Genomic DNA, 19961 nt, shown 5'->3' with positions numbered 1-19961 from the left:
TCTTATGCTTAAGTCAGACCTTATGTATGAATATATTTGCTCAAGATTTTGTATTATAGTTGTTATTGAAATGCTACGAAGATATTATAGTAATCTTTTGATTTTTTAGAAAATCATAAAAAGGTGATAAGGTACTTGTAAAGAACCACATGCTTTTGCTTTAGTAACATAGATGTTATTGGTTAATTTTTGTTAACTGTTATAGTTGCCGACAAAGCCATCTTTTGAATAAATGCATTAGTTTACTTGCTACTTCTCTTGATACCAAATTTGTTAAATTAGTGTTGTAATGTAATATGATTAAAGAGTTTCATATTTAGATTGATGTTAAGAAATTTTTTTCTAAACCATTGATGTATTATATCAATTCATTTTTTACTATTGATGTTGTATTGTATTAATTAATTTTTTTGTTCCTCGCTAGCGAAATAATTATTCAACACATTAACACTATTGATGATCACTGATCCTCTAAACAAAATAAATGCATTTAAAGTTATTTAAGGATTATATGTAGAATACATTTAGGTTTATTTTTTTTTTTTGGAGACTTTGATTTAATTGATACACTATATATGAAACAAAAACATTTATATGTTTGCTTTTGTCTTCTCATTTATTTTTTTCGAGAATAACAATTGTTAAGATTTATACATATTTATCCATGCATTGAATTTAAAATCAACTTGTTCATTATAATAAAATACTATGTACGAGTTCGGCATTGATGAGAAAGAGTTGTGTAATGGTACATTGAAATAATACTCGATTTATAATGATGAATTACCACCACAATTCACATAATGCGTCTTTTTTTAATACAAACATAAACATAAATATTTATGCATTAATGTCAAACAGAGAGGGAATAGATACCGATGCCGATGCCTTTTCAACAAACAATTTCTGTATGCTAGCCAATAAATCATCAAAACCATAAATTCTTTGCTAAATCAGATGAAACAACAAGCCTGTTCTAAACAAGGCCCAAATTAAGAACACCTTAAAATGCACAAGTAGTAGTAATTCTCTTGTGCATATGTTTAGCAACTTGTATTTTTAAACTTGTTCAGTAGATTATATGGTTAAGTACATATTTACATGTATGCAATCCTCGTACCAATTATACCTGTTACTCATGATAAACTAGATCTTGTATTAGGTCTTCTGTCTTCAGCAACTCTTTTCAGCCAAAACAGTGTCAAAGGATATAACAAGAGTCTGGTCATTGTTGAAAGTTGTAGATGGTCAGTTTTATGTCTGGTTTTGGGCCAGTTTGGGATGAGTGGCGGCGTAAATGGAGCTCGGATCGGTCCTCAAATGTGAAAGAAGATGCTGCACATCCGGCCTCAAGAGTTCTATTACTTTGCCACAAAGCGTTAAGATCTCCGGTTTTGGTTTGCTCGTGCTTTGCACCGGTCCTCCTTGACCTTCGTAGAGGACTGCATGATGCCTGCAATGCATGTCAAATAAGCAAATGAATGCAAAGGAGTTTAGGGAGAGAGAAAGAAAAAGAAGATTCGAGAAGCAAGATTATGAGTTCAAATATTTGTGAATATTCAAGGCACTTACAGAAAATCAATAATGTCAGTTATATGCGAAGCTTCAACTGGAACTGAGGGCTGTGAGTTCTTTCCAAATACATCCGCAAGCACATTGAATAATAGAGCTAGAGTCTGACAAATGTAGGTATAAAACAGCTTAGTTAGAGCATAAATGAGTTCAAATTTCATAATCTGATTGCCAAACTGGATTATAGAAGCACCTTGTGAGAATAAGCATTTTAAAATGGAATAATAAACCAATCGATTGTGTTAACGTACCAAAAGGACAGAGATCTCTATAGGGAATACAGACGCTATTCATCATTTGAGTTTCATGAGTGTTTCACAGGAGAGAATATCTAAATGTTGGGAATAATGGTTCTATGGGCAAGTATGCAATCTATAGCCTTAATTTCTATGTTAAATTGCGCTCATATTTTGAAGGATATCTTGGCATCTTAAATATGTTCCAAAGAAATTATAGGGTTAGATTACACATTCAGGTCCAAAAGTGCAAGAAAAACACCCATGAAACATGTGAAGTAAAATTTGCAGCAATATTGAGATAGAAACTAAAATGAAGTGACATGAGCAATTGCAATCAATTGTGATGAGGAATTTAGGCCAATAGTGCAGATATAATAATAACTTTGAAATTCATGCAATAGATAAAATGCACAAAAATTCCCACATCATTGCCTATTAGGTTACCAGTGTCGCTCTGTAGGGTTTCTCAATTATGTCACAAACAAAATGCTAGAATCTAATCATTATGAAATGAGCACTAAACATAAAAGTAAATTGACAGTAACACTCACAGTGATTTAAGTTTAATTAGTATTTTTAGGCACAAAAAAACTATCACAGAAGAAAAGGGGCAAGTAAATCCATATCATGTTGAGACGTTTATAAGGAAATTGACTGCTAATGACTTTTTCTCAACTATAAGAAATTAGAACCTTCATGAAAAGTGGACGAGCAAAAGCAAGACGAGGAAGCAGCGGGCCCATTATGCGAAAGGCAATTCTTAGCATTGCAAACAGATGTCACAGGACGTAAGATGCTTAATGATCGTATGTGTTGATTCTAGCCACTCTGTGGAAGATTACTGAAGAAGGCATGCAAAAGTGCAACTATATTACCTGAAATAATGAGAAGGGCAAACATGAAAATTAATCTTCACATGTAGAGAACATTTAGTGAATAAAGAATACACATTTTACCATTTTTTTATTTTTTTCTAAAAGGTGTGATCTTAAATTTTAATAACATTAATTTATTGACCTCATGATTATATTTATATTCTAACAAAAAGAAGCAAGGATTGCTAGTGTTTACTACAACCCCTTACAATGACTCCATATAGAAATGGATTTTATGAACTTTCATGAATAACTTTGATGTTTCCATAGAAATAGAACCATGAAGGAATTCTATGTGCTTTACTCAAGAATAAGTGGTAAATTATAATAAAACATATGAAGAATCTGAAACTCTTTAAAATTAGAAATTGTACTGCTATCTACACTATTTAATCTTAGATGCATTGATTTTATTAACTTTATAGCTTTATAGTAATCAAAGTGGTCTATGGTATAATTACTTTCAGTGATACAAATTACAAGAAGAATGAACCTATATCTATCAAATATTATTGTTTAAATGGAACAACATCAGTCAGATTTTACCTATAGCAGTAGATGTGTTGTCTTGAGAAGCCCAAGCTGGATCCAACAAAGCATAGCCAACAGCAGAATCCAGCTCTTTAATTGTCCTCTTACCATCAACAAGCCACCAGCAATCTTTTATGATGCGTGATGCCTCAATGTAAAGTTGCATGTGAAATTCTGGTGGCAGCTGAGCTAGCAAAAGGCCACATGCTTGTATCATCAAGCAAGACAACTGCTGGCAGGAGTACCCACTTCTGGACATAAAATTAGTTGCACTGAGTCCTGTTGCTGAAGGAGTTGAACGATTGGTATTCAATGATTCAGAACTTCCCCCTGATGGGGATGTTGGTAGACCAGAATTCTGCCCAAGGCCACCTGAAATCCCTTGCAAGCCATTGCTTGACTGGATAAGGGTGGGCTGTACATGAACCACAATTTGAACCAGTGATGATACAATCTGAGAAGCTGTTGCTTGAAGTGAAAGTATCTCAATTGCTGCAGTTTCCAGTACAAGCTGTGTGTAAGTTCCAGGATCCTGGTTTTGATAAAATGCTTTTTGACCATCAGAACTATTGACTGTGCCCTGAGAAGATACTTGAGATTTGTTAACTGTTGTGCTTCCAGGATTGTTAGAGGCATCGGCCATTGAATCTGATTTGGACTTGCTATTCAAAGGGGGTATAACATTATTCACAAGTCCTAATAGCAGGGTTGCAAAGTAATCTGGTGGGGGACAGAAAGCAGAATTATTTAAACCAACTTGGTGTGGGAATGACTCGGAGAAAGGAATCTGAAAACATATTCCGTGTCAGTACAAAGAATTTGTAATGAGGTTAAAAATGATTGACAAAAGAAAAGTAATATTACCTTAGGAATATCAAGTACTTTAAGTATACGGACAATGAGCTTGATAGGAAGATGTCCATAGAAGTATGCGAGAATATCTCTAACAAATGTGAACCTAAGAGGGTGGTAAATAAGAAGCGGAGTATATAAAAGCAAGAACTTTATCAGCAACATCTGTGGCATCATTCTCAATCAGTCTATAAAATGATTAGTGGAATAACTGGGAGAAGCCGCACTGCAATATCATCAAAGAAAAGGGGGATTCCTGTGGTGATCAACACACATCAATGAAAATTATGTTATGAGATCAATCCATATCATGAAAATATTTCCAGACATTATTTCAAATAATTTAATTGAGGTTGAATACACAAGATGTACACTAACCAATATGTTCCTATTCTAATCAGAAGTGTTCAAGAAACATCTTTTTATCTTTAGCATCATCAGACATTGGCATATGCAAAGCAATTCTGTAGGCCCACCGTTATGCCAGACATGTTGGGGAACTACAATACCTTTCATAGCATTATTGCTCCATAGCAAAAATTGGAGAATCTGAAAGATCAGTCTCAAACCAGCACCCATGGGCTAGCATTACACTGAACTAACTTCAGAGAGTTAATTAACAGGTCCAGATTTTTAGAGTGTATTAATATTCCTAGCACTATTACAATGAATAAGATGAAAAATTAGGTCGCTAAGAGAATGTCTAAATATCAGTCATGATAATAGGCAGCAGCTTTATCCTAACACAAGAAGGTGCTTGTTTCTTTAAAACCAAACCACTTAACCGCATATGAACAACTTGACAACTGCACAGATTTTAGCTATAAATGAGCAACCAAGGCCTGCTCTTTTTTTCAAGATATTTTCATTTGCAAAAGCTTTATAAAGATGAATGGTGTAAACGGGCAACATGCAATATAAAAAAACTATCTAAATCTTTGAAGGCATGAAAGATGAAACCAAGAATACAAACTTCACCGCCACATCAACACAAGCAATTAAACCAAATCATATCCAGGTCAGACCTGGAATCTGTGAATCTCCTGCTGTATTTTGCCTTCACCCAAAAAATGACTAAGTCTGCTGAAGACAATCATATAGAATAAAATCTTAATGAAACATGAACATCATCTAGAATCATATTTGAGCATCCAATGATTTGCAATCTTTTAATTTAAGTGAAGTTTTGGAAGGATAATAAAATTTCCATTTTTGTATCTATCAATGCCCATCGTAAAACACCTCTTTGGCAATACCAAATAATTCCTACGTCTGTGAGCAGTATGAAATAGGAAAGCTTTTTAGGGACAATATAAATAATTTAGCACTAACATAATTTTCAATGAGCTAATTATAACACAAAACACAATTTTTCAATGAGATGAAGACAGTATCTTATAAAACACCAGATTGTAGCTTTTACTACAAATTATTTTAAGGCATGTGATGAGCCATACCGTTCTTTCCATGAGAGATGGTTGCCCAATGCTTTTTGAAGATCAACTCTTTTGGAGGTTGATTATTAAACCAATGTTCTGGGCCTTGCCGATTTGAACAAAACAACTTAATCCTTTGCTGAAGTTCTGGCCTCGTCAAGCATGCTAATCTGGAGAGTAGTCAGTCCATTACATGTAACGCACTCTTAATGTGAAGATAGTGAACATGTTCAATTGTAAGTTCAAGTCAGACCATACAAAATAAGAACTCTTAACATTAAATTATGCAAAATTCAAAAGCTGGCATGGCAAAGTATATGTAAAATGTTGAAAGTAGCACTAATATTCAAAAAGAGAACATCCAAAATAGCTTCACGGACAAGTGCAATTACTACTAATGTATTATTGGTTTAAGCATTAGGAAAAATGCTGATCTTCAATCGATTGTAAATACTATGTTGCAAAGAAGAAAGTCTCCACAATTGACAATGCATGGAAGAACTTCTTTTAGGAAAGAATTCACATCCAAATTCTGACATCCCAAGCCTCAAAATTCAAGCAGCTTTGTTTTACGCCAATTCACAACTCACAGATGTTCATGCAGTGGACTATTATAGGATATGCATTTTGTGGAAAACACCAAGAGTTATTGGAAAGATTGCTTTTTAGTAGGTTAATAATTTGTTAATGGTGTGTATTGTGTAGTTAATTTTAAAAATATGGTTTACTAATGAGGTTTGATTCACATGCAAATGAACTAGTCTCAGTCATTTCTGCAGTTTCAATCATAATTGTAGTTATTTTTCAATTTTCATTTCACACCAATGAAAATAAACATAAGAGAAAAGGAAAATTTTAAATTAGAGAAGAATACAGATTTAAGAAAATTATATTAGTGAATATTCATGTTAATTATCCTCAGATATCAGTCCTATAGTTTTATACACATAGATTTCAATAATCTCATAACACAACCGCATCGCACGGTCAGTTACTCTAAGGGCCACATCGACCCATCTGATAGAGGTAGAGGTGTTGTCCTGCCCCTCCCAGTGCAGGGGGTTTTGAAGAGATGGGTAAAATGACATGTAGTCCACCCAAAAGGTGCAAATGCCCAAGTTTCAAACGGTCTTTTAGTAGAAATGGGAGAAAAGGTTCCCGCACACCCACACCATCTTACCTTCACCAAACACAGCAACTTCGCTAAATAGTTCTATCATTAGCATGCTAAACTTAGGTTATGGACAAGACTAACTACATTTAAACAGATACATCTGGTAATGGAGCCATGAAGACATATAATCAGATTTAAATATTGATAAGACAAATTATAGCTATCAAGGATAAACAGCTTCAAACCTCATCCAACTTGTGTAACTTATAATAAATGTTCTAGGTGGATTTTGATTCGTTTATAAATCTGACTGTACTATATGCATAGCAAGAAAACCAACTACAACAAGAGTGTACATATATATATCAGACTTCAACTACTCATCATTTGCAATCACATACATGCATTCAAATGGAACCCATCTTTCATAGTAATGCTTACCACTATGCAGTAAAGCACAATGATCATCATCTCTATCAATTAGTGCCAGAAGCAGAACATCGAGTGGAAGAAGTTCGCAAAGTGCCCAAACAAAGAAGGCAAGGTTTGCAATTGCTTCATTAGAAGATCCTAATAAGGCAAGCAAAAGAAATCAAGTTAAAAAAAGAAACTATCAAATTGAGAAAGACACAAAGTAAAACATTATTACAAAAGGAGTGTGTGTGTGATAGACACAAAGTGAAACATTATCAGCAAAATGAATATGTGGTGGGTGGGTGGGTGGGTGGGCGGGTGCCGAGTGAGAGAGAGAGAGAGAGAGACCTGCACCCGATATGTCCGTGTTGGAGTTCAACTCTGGATATATGAAGAAGGACATCAACCATTGTGTAGATATTTGATGTCACCTCTTCAGGTGAAAATTCCCTTAAAAGCGCCCCTGCATTCAGTAGTGAAGAAGACTAAATTTGATAAAAGGAAATAGAATTGAATTTCTTTTAAAATTGCTCAAGGAAATATACTCACGAGGTTGATACTGTTGATGCCATCAGGGTGTCCTTCGCGGGACCCAAGCACCAGCACAAAAGATATTGATGTATGTTGAGGAAAGCTGCGACTAAGATAAGTCAAGACATATAGTTGGATCAGCAGATGGTGAAAGTAGTTGTGTGCATTGGTTAATGACAGTTTGTTCAGCCTGGTTCAAATTGAAGAAGATTAATACCAAGCGCCAGATAATTCATGATAGGTGACAGAAAAGTTGAACAATTAACAATGCAATAGAAAACGAATTTAAAAATCTGACTAATACAAATAGCTGTTTAGATGCATCAGGATACAAATATTATACAATTGTATAGTGTACAATAACTGTATAATAAATATATATGGTGCTCTTTTCCTTCATTTGCTGGTTTGGACCAAGAATATTACAACTTAATATATTAACGTCCAAAAAGTTAAAGCCCAAAAAGAAAACACAAACTATCAGTGAGGCTAGCACAACAACAAACATCTTTGCTCCTTGATGTCTCTCAAATGTTTGCTTTCTCAACCAATTGAGCATCATCAATAGCTTCTCCTGATGGTCTCAAAATATACATATGGCTGTTTTGGCTGCCAGCTGCTTGAAATTTATGACGCTACACAATTTGTTCACAAGCATAACATAATTCTTCTCAATAATCTCATCAAATATTATCAATATCTACGTCTTCCATATTATTTTTGAGCAAATATGCTTATCTAACCCAAAATACACTTTTGCACAAAGCGATGTTGAAAGACCATAAAAAAATAATCTCTATATGTACTTAACACCATTGTCAAAGTGGCATATGCACTGTTACTGATGCTACTACAGTTCTCTTCATTGCTTATTGTCACTGTCAAATAATGACATACACACAAAACTAGACAGCAGGGTGACGATTCTTCCCAAATAAGTGAAAGTTGCCTAGTTTATTTAAAAGATAACCATAGGAAACGGACAATAGAGAACACTACTATGAAGAATGATTATGAAAATTTGTCATTGTTTGTCCTGTTTACAAAAGATATATATAGCCATGTAACATCTAAGTCAAATCCTAGAAGAAAAAGGAAAGAAATAAAAATACACAATTGTCTAAATATAACTCCAATCAAATATAAACCAACCATATATAGAGTAATTATAGTTAGTATTACAACTAATGTTCTCAAGGTTTCTTACACTGCCCTTCCAGCTCAACTGTACATATTAAACAGTTCGAGCTTGTCAATCATTCTCTCAAAATCAGGTTTCCAAAGGCTCTTAGTTAGAACATCAGCTACTTAACTTGAGGTTGGAACATACACAACGCATATTGTTCCATCTTCCACTTTTTCTTTATTAAAATGTTGATCCACCTTCACATGCTTTGTTCTATCATGATGAACAAATTATGACTAATGTTAATAGCTGCCTTGTTATCACAAAACAGTTGTAGTGGTTCTTGTGTTGGAATTGTTGGTTCCTTGAGTAAATTCTTTAACCACAACATTTCACATACACCATGAGCCAGTGATCTTAACTCTGCTTCTAAGCTGCTTCTTGCCACCACTGTTTGTTTCTTACTTCTCCAAGTGACTAAACTTCTCCAAAACAACGGACGAGTAACCTCATGTTGATCTTCTATCCACAATAGAACCAGTATGCATCTGTGAACATTTCAATTCCACAGTTAGAGGCTTTTTCTAAAAATAGCCATCTACTCTGGGGTTCTGTTAAGGTACCTTTAACACTCGATTTACTGCAGCCATGTGTTCCTTTGTAGGAGCATGCATAAACTGGTTGATGCAACTCACTGCAAAACTAATGTCGGGCCTTGTATGTGACAAATAAATCAGTTTAACAACCAATCTTTGGAATCTTCCTCAATTCACCGTGATGCTCATTTCTTGATCACCCAATCTCATATTAGGATCCATAAGAGTTTCTGCTGGTTTGCATCCTAACATGCCAGTCTCCTCTAACAAGTCCAGAATATACTCCCTTTGAGAGAAAAATAATCCTGTTTTGTTTCTTGCAACTTTCACTCCCAAAAAATATCTAAGTTTCCCTAGATCCTTCATTTCAAATTCTGAAGCCAAACCTTTTTTTACTCAAGTCATCTCTTCAACATCATTACCTGTAAGAACAATATCATCCACATACACAATTAAAATAGTTACTTTCCTTTCTTTGTGTTTGCAAATTAAAGCGTGATCAGTTTGAGCTTGAACATATCCTTGCTTTTTAGTGGCTTTCATGAACCAGTCCAACCATAAACAAGGAGACTACTTTTAACCCATATAAAAGACTTCTGCAACTTGTACACCTTCCCTTGTCCACCTTGATTGAATCTCGTGGGAGATCCAGCGAAAATTTCTTCTTCAAGCTCACCATTCAAGAAAGAATTTTTTACAACTAGTTGCTGAAGTGGCTAGTCCAAGTTGGTAGCCAAGGACAAAAGAACTCGTACGGTGTTGATCTTTGCTACCAGAGCAAAAGTTTCCGGATAATCAACTCCATAAGTTTGAATACATGCTTTTGCCACTAGTCTGCCTTTATGCTTTACCATTATGTCATAATTGTATTCGACTGTAAATACCCATCTACAGCCAATTGTAGCTTTATCTTTAGACTTTTCCACCACCTCCAAGGTTCCATTTTTTTCTAAGGAATGAATTTCTTCCATGATGGCAACCTTCCATTATAATTTCTTCATATCATTCACTGTTTTTGGAACTTCTACTCCTGACAAGTTACTCATAAAAGATTCCATCGGTTTAGAAAGGTGTTCATAGTCGATAAACCTTGAGATTGGGTAATTTGTGCAAGAACGTGTTCCTTTTCACAAAGCAATAGGGACCTCCAAATCATGGTCCTTTGAACTTGATTCCTAGTCAGTCTTGAGAATGTGAGGGTAGAAGTATCCCTATACCTCTTTCACTTTTTTCCTCCGTGAATAGATTAGTAGTTCTTTGACCGTAGGAGTGATTTCTGGTTGTATGTGAGGATCATTAGGGATTTTTAAAGGAGTTTTTGGTTCATCAAGATTCGGTTTATCTAGGCCTAGGTGAGACTGTTATTTTGAAGTTGGGTAAACAGATTTTTTCCTTTTCTTTTTCAAGTGAACCTGGTTGTTGAAATTTGAAATTCAGTTCTCCCTTAGAGGGTTTCAAATTTTGAGGACAAGGATCCCAAAAATATTCCCAAAAATTTGTTTGCTTATTTGGAAATTCAGAATTTGAAAGTGTGTTGAAATTTCTGAATTTGGACAAGAGTTACAATTCTGAAAATTCAAACCATTTAGGGAAAGAAATTAATTTCCGAAATTTAGATCACTCAAACTCTCCCCCTAAGACAAATTACAAAGAAAACATGCTTAATAGTGGCATCAATAGATGTGAAATATTCTAAACAACCAGATTATGTTGTTTCATTACCATTTAGGACATCCAAATCTTGTTTACATGAAACACTTGTTTCCTTCCTTCCTTACTCAAGAATAAAAGTTCGATTTTCTAATGTGATGTTTGTCCCTTGGCTAAGCATGCTAGGACGTTTTTACCTTCTCAATCCTATCACCCCTCCAAAACCATTTGCTTTGATTAATAGTGACATTTGGGGTCCCTCTCATGTTCATACTCTTAGGTCTCATAGATGGTTTCTCTCTTTTATTGATGATCATACACGGGTTTCATGGGTCTATCTTCTTAAAGATAAATCTGATATTGCAAAAGCTTTTAAAGAATTTTGTAAAATGGTTCATACTCAATTCAATGAACAAATTAAAATGCTTTGCATTGATAATGGCAGGGAGTATTTTAATTTGATTCTTGCCGACTTTTTTAAGAACAATGGTATTTTACATCAAAGTTCTTGTATTGACACTCCTAAACAAAATGGAGTTGCTGAGAGTGAAACTCGTCATTTACTACAAGTGGGAAGGTCCCTTTTGTTTTCTCCCAATATTTCCAAACATTTTTGGGATGCAATTCTCGCTGCATACTATTTAATAAACCAATTGCCAACAAAAATTCTCAACTTTCAAACTTCATTTAACTTCTTTTCAAGCATATTTCCAACATACAGAAACTTCTCCTCGTTAGAGTCACGTATTTTTGGGTGTGTAGCTTTTGTCCATATGCCAAGCCAAGGTCATTCTAAATTGGACCCACAATTTAACAAATGTGTTTTCCTTGGGTATTCAGCCACATAAAAAGGATATAAGACCTACACAGAGGAATCACACTTGAAATGTAGTAAAACCCATTGACGACTCTAGCACTACTAATCATTTTCCCCGATTTCAAGTCCTAAAAAACACAAGTAGATTTGGAGAAATGAGCATGACAATTAAGATATGCTATCAACTTGCAAACAAACAAAAGATTGTGGGATAAACTAGGGATATGTAGAACATTCTCTGGTAAAATATCAGGACTAATCTGAATAGATCTTGTTCCAGCAACCACAGAAAATTTACCACCTGTGGAATTCAAAAAATGTGGGGAAAAAATGCATTACTGGTCATATGATCAGTTGCACTTGAGTCGACAATCCATATCTTACCTGAGTCAATCATATCAGCAACAGAATAGCTCAAAGTACCTGTTTGAGCCATGAAAGAACTGTTGGTCATCGAGGAACGAGAGAGAAGGTTACACAAATGATCAACTAGTTCCTTTGAAAATTTGACAGTGCTTAGTGCAGTAGTTGGTGGAGTACCTAAGCGATGATCTGGTGAAGCAAAACCTTTTCCCGAGATCTATAAGGCACCAAATCAGCGGGCTTACCACGTATGGCCCAGCACGTGTCACAAGTGTGAAAAGATTTGTTGCAATGGTCACACCACAGTTTTTTTCTATGATGCATGCCAATTTGAACAAACAACCATAGCGGAAGATTCAAGCTGAAAATGTGGGGAATCACCCAGCATCACACAATGACGATGTTCTCCACTGCGAACCTTGGCAAACACCTCATCAATAAAGGGTAAAAGACGCAGACCTAACAATCGTCCTCGAACTTCATCACGTTCCCTATTAAAGCCAATAAGGAAGTCATAAACTCTGTTTTAATCTCGCAGTTTCTTGAATAGGAAAGCATTTTCAAGGGCTTTCCAAGAAGCAATTTTGAAAAGATCAACTTCTTGCCATAGTTTCCGCAACATACTGAAATATTGTGTAACATCAAGATCACCTTGATGAAGATCCTTGCCCTATTCCGCAGCTCGAATAATTGCAATGAATTATCTAAATCCGAGTATGCTAAGCGAACTGCATCCTACATTTCTATGGCTGTGGAATAGAACATATAGGTCTCTCTAATGGTGTCTCCAATAGAGTGAATGCGCCACACCATCACCATAGAGTTGGACTACCGCATCACATAGAAAGGGTTGTCCTGAGATGGGCGTCGAGAAGAACTATCCACAAATGCATATTTTCCTTTTCCACGAATCACCATGGTAGCCAAACGAGACCATTGAAGGTAATTTTCTCCATTCAGCTTTTGGGTGGTGATCTAGAGGGTTGGAAAAGAATTTTCAACCATAATAGTGGGAAGAATTGTGGTGATAGACTTGGATGTGACAGAAGACACCTCCAAAGCCTTATCCCCGCTTAATCCTAAATTATGTCTCATTTTGCTTGCCAAAATCTTTATTGCTATGATACCATAAAAGGGCAAAAAAGAGACAATAGAGAACACTACTATGAAGAATGATTCTGAAAACTTGTCATTATTTGTTTTGTTTACAAAGATTTATACAGCCATGTAACATCTAGGTCAAATCCTAGGAAAAAAAGGAAAGAAATAAAAAATACTCCCTCCGTTCCTTTTTACTTATCATGATTTGGAGCTTTTCTCTGTTCCTTTTTACTTGTCACATTAGAAATTCTGTGCAACATTAAATAATTTTTTTCCAAATTTACCCTTTAATTTAATATACTTATACAATTTTCAATAAATCACAATCAATTAAGCATTAAATCATATACTCCACCTAGTGGAGTTTTAAATAGGGATAGTCTAGGAAAGTAATGGAATTTTTTATAAAATATAGATAACCAACTACCCTCAACCAATTTTTCTTAATCGGTGTAAATTAGGTAAATGTGACAAGTAAAAAGGAACGGAGGGAGTATACAATTGTCTAAGTACAACTCCAATCAAATATAAACTAACCATATATAGAATAATTACAGCTAGTCATACAGTTAACGTTCTCAAAGTTTCTTACATTATTTTGTTTCATCAGTTCTAATTAGCAGAATCATCAAAAGTGACCAGCTGCCCTTCATATTTCCAACTTAGCAACTTCTACAAACCTTAAAAGTAAAGTAAACAATTAATAAGTATCATGCACTATTCTAATGATTCCTTACAAGAACTCAGCTTAAAAAATTGGAAAAAGACCAGGTAACATTTTTAAAAAATTCTTCTAGAAGAAAACGGCAGGTTTAAATGACCACATACTGTAAAATATAATAGATGGCTGATAAAAATTGAAAAAATAAACAAGCAAACGTGGTAAAGTGGAAAAAGATGAGTAAAGCTAAATAATGTTATTTGTACCATTTAGCTTTACTAAATTGATTTTCCAAATAAATAACAGCCATCCCAGTCATCTTGATATGTGGCGTCATGAATCTTGAAAAACAAATAAAGACTCAAGTGATTAGGGAAGTCTTGGTAAAGCTAGTTAGTAGAATAAAACATTACTGAAACAGGAAAATTATTAAATTATATATTCATACGATTCCAAAGATTATTCTACGATCATGTAAATGAAGTGAAATGTATTTAAACAAACATGAAGGGCTATAAGGAACAAACTTTCTGCCATGCTTGAATAGACTGTCCCCTCTTGTCCATCCTCCCAGTTAAGGATTCCCGGATTAGTGGAGGAAAATGTCTGAGAGTCTTTTCCGACCATGTATGTTGACTGGTTGCCAGTATCTGCTCAAGCAAAGGCTGAAGGTAAAGCATGTGCTCAACCTCAGCAATTCCACGTGTCTTAATGGTGATTGCAAGGCTAATTATCGTTATCCTATTAAGTGTTTCACTAAATTCTGTCGGGCCCTGCAAGGACTATTCTAATAAGAAATGATAATAACAAGTATTATCGCAAATCAAAGAGCACATGATTGTATATAGAAGGTAGACCTTTAATTCTTTCTTCACCAGAAAAAAGTCTCTTATAGATAGGATCAGATTCATGCACAAATTTTCAGCTAATCTAAAAAGACGATGCTCCCCGCGTTTACCCTTTATCATAGAGATTATCTTTGTGACATCATACATCAATGCCTTGCTTTTACTATGGTACCTGGGGTGATAGAACATTGTGATTAGAAACCAATAAGAATAGGACTATATAGGAATTAATATTCACAAAAAGATGAATGGAAAAAGAAAAAAAAGGAGAGATTATTCATATTGACAATGATTTTGTCAAAAACTACAGACCTTGAAAGATTGTGCGCCACAAATAGGTCAACAGCAAGTTCAAAAAGAAGAAAAATATTTTTAGCGAATACATGTGTCAGGTAAAATGCCCCTTTCTCTGCAATATGCTTCCTTGCAATTTTCGAATAAATGAATAATTTCTTATAAAAGATAAGTAGGTTTATTTAATAAAAGGATGATAAAACTTTACAAAGGTTTTTCAAATAAACATAAGTATAACTTCTATGTAATAATTACATGAAGTATAACAAGCAACAGAATCATTGCAATCTAAAATGCCAAACCAAATCTAGGAAAAAAATCTTGCACAATTTAACCCTTTTTTTTAAAAAAAGACAATTATTACATAAAGAATGGAAATGAATTCATCTTCAAAAATTACATTTTCATGGAATATCTTTGATCCTGGCTCTCAAAACTCAAAAATAGTAACAGACGGACACTTAGATGCTATAGACCTGTATCAAGGATTTATAAATTATTTCCATTTCATTGGATGTATTGTCATCACTGTATCTATCTTCGTAAGCAATTTCTGAAAAAGAAAGGATAAACAAATCTCCACTACTCTTTGAAGCCCTCTCATTGAGATTGAAAATTTCAATTTTATCCCAACTTGGATTAGCTTCTCTGCTTGCTAAGTACAAAACTAAACTCTAATTGCCCTAAGTAACACCAATTCAAACTTAAATCAATTTCTCAAATGCACTTCCTAATATGCAGCACTCCCATAGAAATCTGCTCCATGTAAGTACAAGTTCAATAATATGAATGCCATTTGGAATGCTAGGTAGTAAAAATGGGAAACCAAATAAACTGAAGTGAACTCCCATCAAGGTACTTAACAACCTCATTATTAATGGCAAAAACTCCATATTGTGACTGTTATTAATCAGGATCAGATATATATGCCCAATGAAATTTTCGAAAGTGAGAAAATTTACTAGATTTATACATTGTGGGCTTTCCACAATGAGAAATCAGGACTAATGAGGCTTACAGAACCATCCAAACTATTTTTTTTCCTGAGATGGATGAATGATACTTGCATTACATGGTAAAAGAACTTAAGAAGAAGTAGTTCCTTACACCAATGAACATGCATAGTATTAAAGCATCATTAAAACCTCAAAAGGCAAAACAAGCAAGAAAGCAAGAAATCGGCTTATTCTAACAATAATATCATTGTACCTTTCTATTTCTATGTGTAATGGCCAATTCAAAACCTTTACCCATGGAGGTTATTCTTCTATCTTCCTTCTAAAATGGCTAACATAGGGGCTTCTTCTACCGCTGTCACTACCCTGGCAGATGAAGGTTATGCACTCTTCTTCAACTACCTACTACCTACTAATTCTTACTACCTGTCTCATACCCAATGCATATTGTTGACAAAAGACTTACTCAAATTATTCAAATCTATCTGAATTAACAAATGGATTTTTGTTGTAACATGCTCTAGACAAATCCGGGAGAGAACCCCTAACTTAAGAATGCTCGAACCTTGATATAACAAGTCACTAGAAATTTATGGAGTAAGAATTCAGCTTTTCTACATTAGCTAAATGAGAGAACACACAAAATGCTCGAACCTTGATATAATTGGCCACTTATAACAAAGGCCCAAGAATGTTAAGCTTTATTTTGCTCCACAAAATCGGTAGTTCATAGCAATGTGTTCAGTCCAAAGTCCAAACTACATGAAATTAACCTGATTTGGCAACACACATTACTCATGGATACTTAAGATTTTGCAAGGTTATATGAAATTGCTTCCTCTAAGCCTATAAGCGTGTTTAGTCGATAAGACCTCCCGACCAAAAACCTTAAATTATCCCACCAAACTTTGTTTACAAGATTTAATTATTTTAATAAATATATTTAACAATTAACTTTAAAAATATATTAATATTAATAAAAAACTATCATTACCTTAAAACTGTAAACTTTTTTATTTTAAAATAATTAATTTTGATTAGAATTATTAAATCATTTTAATCAACTATGTTTAAAAATTTTTCTTCAAACATAATTCCAAAATAGGTTTCCTTAAATTTATACATTTGCCAACTAACCAAACACACTGTATGCAACAAAATATTATTAGGTACATAGTTTATTTATAAAACAACATAAAATTATAAAAGTATACTTTAAAAAAACAATTCTACCACCATGTTTGGTTGAAGGATAGTACTATTCTCCCTACCAACTTATTTTGATAAGCTCTTTACATATTTTATAAAAATTAAATTTTTAAAATAATATACTTAACAACCAATTTCAAATATATTAATATGAATTTAACTTTAAGATATTTAGTTTTTATTAATGTCAATTAAGTCAAACCTTGGTCAGCTTACATAAAAGTTTTCCATCTAATCCAATATTTGAAGAGCATTACCTTGATCCGACCTCCTTAACCCTCGAACAAACACCACCGAAGGCTCCAACCAAATACCTCAACAAAAAATTATTTTTTATAAGATTTAATGATTCAGTTGTATTTATTTATTAATATTTTTTTAAGAATATTAATTTTAATTAGCTATTATTTAAAAACAAAAGTTTCATTTTAAAATACCTAATATTGATTAGTTTTAAAATATAGTCACCTCATATAAAAGTTTTCTTGCAAAACTAATTTTCAAAAAAAAATTCCTCCAAGCACACACACTACTAACTCACTAACTAAACATAACCTAAACTTAACAAATAAATGCACATACTTAAATCTTCATATGCCTTGCCAAATCCTAAAATAAAAATTATCCCTTCACAATTGCAACCCCTCAGTTAACCTCACTAGGCATGTGATGCCTCTGTTTTTCCATTTATCCAGCTACCCGAACTAATACCTTTCATGTTCCAAATGCACTTCTTTTCATTCTACCCATCTAATTATCATCTGACATGATAAATGCAAGCAACTTTATGGAGATGATTGCAAATACAATCTTCTTCATTCTGCCACAAATTTTATTTCATCTTTGATTGCATTTAGTATCTATATATCTTTTGTAATGAGGTACCCACAATGATATGACAAACAAATTACAAACACAGTGATGACGGCTAAAATCAGTGGCCAACATCAACTAAACTTGAAGAAAGATTATAACTAAAGTGTTGGAAATATAGTACCACATCGGTTGTGTGATAGAAGTGTAATGGGTTTATATATAGGTATAAGGGTTGAGCCACTAAGTCTTGAGGCTTTTTGGTGTAAGACCCCTAAGCCCATATAGAGCCCATATAGGGCCCACTAGTACCAAAAATATAAAATCTAACTTTGTATCAGAGAAATATAGTGGAGTCACCGATGTGGTACAAGTCCATATGTGTATGACCTCCATGTGTGTAGGACCTCTGAGACACAAGTAGTGTACAAAGTCCATGTAAACAGACCTCTGGTGTACAAGTCTTTGCAAGTTCGACCGAGTTGAACTTGAGGGAGGGTGTTTGAAATATAGTACCACATCGGTTGTGTGATAGAAAGTGTAATGGGTTTATATATAGGTATAAGGGTTGAGCCACTAAGTCTTGAGACATTTTGGTGCAAGACCCTTAAGCCCATATAGAGCCCATATAGGGCCCACTAGTACCAAAATATAAAATCTAACATAAAGAATTTGCCGATAGGGGAAAAAATCTCCAACAATCTTCAGGGAAAAGAGAATAACGATTGCCTCCATAAACAGTACCACTCATGCCAAGTTGTCTCGGACTTCTCCAACTCCTGAGACATCTACATCATCCACCACAAACCTAGGTGATATGATTCCTCTTCTTCTCGCGTGACATTAAGAAGACTTCTCGCAGCAATGCAGGAAATCCTCCTGATCGTTTTGGGTTTCCATATAATATTGACCAGTTTGTTCAATACTCTAATCTATCATCCACATATGGAGCATTCTTTGAATCTTTAGACATTGTCTCTATACCCAAGTGTTGGCAGGTAACAAAGAAGGACCCTAAGTGGAAGGCAGTCATGCAGGAAGAACTAAAGGCTCTTGACAAAAATTGCACAAGGGAATTAGTATCACTACCATCTAGGAAAAGGGCAGTTGGATGCAAGTGGGTCTTCACTGTGAAGAAGAATCCAGACAGGCAGGTTGAGCGCTACAAGGCACGCTTGGTAACAAAAGGGTACAGCCAGACCTATGGCATCGATTATGATGAAACCTTTGCACCTGTAGCGAAGATGAGCACCATCCGGACGTTGGTCTCGCTAGTAGTGAATGGTGGGTAAAAGCTACACCAGCTAAATGTGAAGAATGCATTTCTTCATGGGGATTTAGTAGAGGAGGTGTACATAGATATATCACCAGGATTTGGCACAGACCAAACAATGGGCAAGGTCTGCAGGTTGAAGAAATCTCTTTATGAGCTAAAGCAATCCCCTCGAGCTTGGTTAGATAGGTTCAGGAGAGCTATGATAGGTATGAGATACCAGCGGATCAATGCTGACCACACTGTGTTCTTTCGACGAAATGGGTGTTGCGTTACTATACTTGCAGTATATGTGGATGACATGATCATCACAGGGGATGATAAGAAAGAGATTGCCCAACTCAAGGTGAGACTAGGCAAAGAATTTGAGGTGAAGGATCTTGGTTTGTTCGATATTTCCTTGGGATTGAGATAGCTCGAGGAGCGGAGGAAATGGTTCTCTCTCAAAGAATGCAATTGATCTTCTCACGGAGAAAGGTATGTTGGGGTGTAAACCTGCAATTACACCGATCGACCAAGGATTCAAGATGAGCACAGAGGCCGGAGAACCAGTTGATCGCGAGAAATACCAGAGATTGGTACGCAAGTTGATCTATCTGAGTCACACGCATCCTAATATCTCTTTTGCAGTGAGCGTGGTGAGTCGCTACATGCAAGACCCGAGGAAGGGTCATATGGATGCAGTGTACC

The 19961-nt window shown here is 34.8% G+C and overlaps 1 pseudogene; it reads right to left on the bottom strand.

The window, feature by feature from the left end:
- Nucleotides 1–827: 827 nt before the first annotated feature.
- LOC120270068 overlaps nucleotides 828–19961 on the bottom strand; it is a 41835-nt pseudogene continuing 22701 nt past the window's right edge.

This window comes from Dioscorea cayenensis, chromosome 10 (genome assembly GCF_009730915.1).
Source record: "Dioscorea cayenensis subsp. rotundata cultivar TDr96_F1 chromosome 10, TDr96_F1_v2_PseudoChromosome.rev07_lg8_w22 25.fasta, whole genome shotgun sequence".
Classification (NCBI taxonomy): domain Eukaryota; kingdom Viridiplantae; phylum Streptophyta; class Magnoliopsida; order Dioscoreales; family Dioscoreaceae; genus Dioscorea; species Dioscorea cayenensis.
Note: the sequence above shows the minus strand (reverse complement) of the source record. Positions and strands in the feature narration are given on the sequence as shown.